Source organism: Microtus pennsylvanicus, chromosome 1 (assembly GCF_037038515.1).
Source record: "Microtus pennsylvanicus isolate mMicPen1 chromosome 1, mMicPen1.hap1, whole genome shotgun sequence".
NCBI classification, from domain to species: domain Eukaryota; kingdom Metazoa; phylum Chordata; class Mammalia; order Rodentia; family Cricetidae; genus Microtus; species Microtus pennsylvanicus.
In genome coordinates, this window is record NC_134579.1 from 56,498,285 (window position 1) to 56,502,581 (window position 4,297).

General features: G+C 36.4%; 1 non-coding gene across 1 annotated transcript; it reads left to right on the forward strand.

The window, feature by feature from the left end:
- Nucleotides 1–310: 310 nt before the first annotated feature.
- On the forward strand, nt 311–382 carry Trnad-guc (transfer RNA aspartic acid (anticodon GUC)). The gene has a single exon. It is a non-coding gene; the product is annotated as a tRNA-Asp (tRNA).
- The last annotated feature ends 3,915 nt before the right edge of the window (nt 383–4,297 follow it).

Here is a 4,297-nt window from a genome sequence, read left to right on the forward strand (position 1 = left end):
TCATAGAAAAATATCCACATAACACATACTGTTATATATATAGTGTATAATATTGATAATGATAACAAAATACTATTATTTATTTTTATTTACTATTGTTATTTACTATTTTTTAAAATTTGTCATGTAAAGCCTCATACATCTACTGCTTCCTGCATCGGTCACTTACTTCAAGAGCCTATGTCAAGTGATTAGACTATACCTATACAGCTATGATATTCTCAAGCAATGATGAAATTATGGAACCATTTGTCAAAATGTGTCACCACTGTGAAGTGATAACTGACTCTAATTAAAAATCATTGTCCTATCCTCGTTAGTATAGTGGTGAGTATCCCCGCCTGTCACACGGGAGACCGGGGTTCGATTCCCCGACGGGGAGCCAAAAAAAAAATCATTGTCCTATTTTAAACTTACTTTTGAATTTATACGTTTACCTTTGCTTTTATTTATAACATATTAATATTTAGATATGTTCTTATTCATAATATATTTTATTGCAATAAAACTCACAGTAACATACATTAATACATAAGATAAGTATTTTATGTTTCAATGTTTCTTCTCTTTCAGTGCACCTAACAATTGCACTTAACTAACAACTAGCTTTTGGGGATGGTTGATGATCTTCCAAGTTATTAATGGGATATCTATTGCCATGATACTCTATGTTTCCTTTTCTGGTTTTCTTTTTCAATTTGTTAAAGAAAATCTGAGTTAATTATTCCCCATAGTCAACTTTCTATGTTTAAAATTGTCTTTATTTTGCCTTCCCTTTCAATAACAGCCTGTCACATGAAGAATCCAGGAATCACATTTCTCAGAATTTTAAAAATGGCTCCATATTTCCTGACATTCCTTATTAAGACACCATTGTCGTTTTCCTCCATATGGATAACTTCTTTTTATTTCTTGGAAAAGCACACAGTTCTCACTTCCTCCTAGGATTTGATGAGTTGACGCTGATTCCTCTGTTTCCTTTTCCTGATATTGGTGCTCTGTATTCTGAGGCTTTTTAATCAAAAGACTATGTCTGCCTAGATCAGAAAAAGACAGCCTTCTGTTATTGCTTTAAGATTATGTTTACCTAGATCAGAAAAAGACAGCCTTCTGTTATTACTTTGATTATGCTACCTCTATTTTCTCTTCATGGGTTTGACCAGGTAAGATAAAAGGATTTATGTATATATGACATGGCTTTTGGGTACCTACACTTTAATATTCTAAATGACATCTTCATAAAAATTTTTGCATGTGTGTGTGTGCAGTACAACTGTGTGCCTGTGTGTATAATTTTTATATGCATAGACACATGTGTGTGTTCAAGCATGTGCATATGCATGCATTTGTGTGTGTGTGTATGTGTGTTTGTACACAGGCTAGAGGTTGATGTCAGTTGTGTTGTTTGGTCCATGCCAACCTCATATTTTGAGGCAGAGTCTCTCACTTAAACCTGGATTTATAGAGCCAGCTAATCTAACCAGCCAGGTTGTGGTGCGGGAGAATTGTCTGTATTCTGTCAATCATGTCTTAAATAAATGCTGATTGGCCAGGCAGAAAGTATAGGCAGGAAAACCAAACAGGAAATAGAAATGATACAAGGAGAACAGGAGAATTCTAGGAAGAAGCAAGCTGATTCCTCCCACTTCTACCCAGACCACCGAAGCAGCAGGAAGTGATCTGCCTCACTAAAAAAAGGTACTGAGCCACATGGCTAACATAGATGAGAAAAATGGGTTAATCAAGATGTGAGAGTTAGCCAGTGAGAGGCTAGAGCTAATGGGCCAATCAACTTATAATTTATGGAGACCTATGTGTGATTTTCTTTGGGGCTGAATGGCTGTGGAAACCTGGCGGGACAGAAAACCCCAACAAGCTAGGCCCGTTCGTGTTACAAGCTTGTCCCAGGGATTCTTTGCCTGTCCAGTGAGAACTGGGATTACGAATGGATCCTACAGCATTTATATCAGTTCTGGGATCTGAACTTGAGTCCTCCTACTGGCATGAGAAGCGCTTTACCCACTGAGCTATCTCAACACATTTTTTCTTTTAATATTTATTTCAGAATTATCTCCATCCTTTCTGAACTACAGTATGAAAACTCTTCTGGTTTGTTCTTCCATAAACCTATTTCTAACCATGTTGATTCTGCTGCTCAGTCTTGCTGTGTGGTTCTTTCCCACAGCCTCATACATTGGCTGTGGTGTCACGGCCATACTGGACACTCAAAAGAGTCTAGAAGAGTTCCTTTCTTCTCATCAAGTTTTGGAAAATTCAGAAACATTGCCATTAGTTACTTAAATGCTTGGTAGAATTCACCACTGGTGCCATTAGGTTCTGAGCTTTTCCTTGTTTGAGGTCATCGATCATTGATTTGGTCTTGCTTATTACTTAGGTTATTTTTCTCAGATTTCCTGTATCTTTCTGATTCAGAGACAAGAAATGGTATGTTGTATACATCTGTAAATTTATCCATTTCATTTAGGTTACCCAATTTAATGTCAATTTTTATATGAGTCTCATGAACTCTTACATTTTTGTGGTTAATATGTCTCATTTATAATTTATTTATTTGAATGTTATCTGTCTTTAATCTATAAGTTTCTTAGTTTTAATGTTTCAGAGAATCTCATCTTCATTTTTGCTGATCTGCTCTCTTGTTTTTCTAGTCTGATTATTTGTTTTTGACATTGAGCAATTGATAAAATTTAGTTTAGTAGCTGGTGAATGTGTCTTGATTTTGATCACTGTGTTAAGAAAACAAACAAAATCAGCTGATGGAAGGAAGAGTTCATCTAGGCTTTCTATTCCAGAGAAAGGGTCCCTAATGGCAGGAAAGGCATGCAGCAGTCTTCCAGAGCTGACCAGAGCTGGCTGATTACATTTCCAACCACACACAAGGAGCAAAGAGAGTGAACGGTAAGTGAGAGGTTATAAGTCCTCAAAGTTCATTCCCAGTGATGTACTTCCTTCAGCAAGGATCTTCCTTCTAAAGGCTCCATAACCATCCTAAACATCACTGTCAACTGTGTTGTTTCAGTACATCATTTATGAACAACACTTCTTTCTCAAACCATGACCAGGAGTGTGCATTTACTCACCTTTTCTCCAGGATGTCTTTAACTGAACCTAATTAAGTTGACAATCTGTTCTTGTTTGGGGTATCTTTCCATGCCCTAAATTCTACAAGACCCATTGGATTTCACCAGTTTAAGTCCTTGTTCTATTTTTCAACTTTATGCCAAAGAAATATTGAGCAATGATAAGCATTTATGTCACTGACAGACAAGGACACTTTTATAAACTGATCCCTATGCTATATCTATCACTATAATTTTAACTGCAGTATACAGTTTCATTCATGATTTTTACTGACATTTGAAAGTAAAATCCCAAGAATACAAGTCTTTCCGTTCACATTCAAGCTTAGTCATCACTGCTATGAGAGTAACCTTCCACAGTCATTAATTCCTTTTCTATTGTTGTAATAAAATACCATGACCAAGGAAAGTCATAGAAAGAAGACTTTATTTGGGTTTGTAATTCTAGGAACATAAGGATATACCATGGTAGGAATGTGAGACAGAGGCAGTCATGGCAGTCAGAGAGTATATTCTCAACCATAAACATGAAGCAGAACCAACTAGAAATGAGACCAGCTTATTAACTCTCAAAGCTCATCCCCAGTGATACAATTCTTTCAGCAAGGCTGTAGCTTCTCAAGCTCCCACACAGTACCACCAACTGAAGACCAAGTATTGAAACAATACAAACTTTGGGGTACATTTCATTTAAATCACCACACGTATTTCTAGTCTCAGCTACAGAATTTGGATTACTAGATTATTATTAGATTTTGTGTGTTTTGTCAAATTGACACAAACTTAGTTATATATGAGAAGAGGCAATCTTAACTAAGAAAATACTGCCATAAAATGAGCCTGTAGGCAAGCCTGTGAGGTATTATCTTGATTAATGATTGATGTTGGAAAGTTCATACCATGGTGGAGGGCTCGCCCCTTGAGAAAAGGTTCTCAGTTGTATGGAAAGGCAGACTTTCACCATCAAGTCAGTAAATAGCACTTCTCCATGACCACACTTCAGTACTTCAGTCTCTGCCTCGAGTTCTTGCTTGATGATTGACTGTGATGTAGAAATGTAAACCGAAATCTTTATACCCAAGTTGCTTTTGATCAAAGCACTTTATCGTAGCAATAGTAACCCTAATACAATTGCTGTTCCTTGTGTGTCCAGATTTTCCCTTTTTTCTTTTGGAAACATCGTGTACTTTATTCTT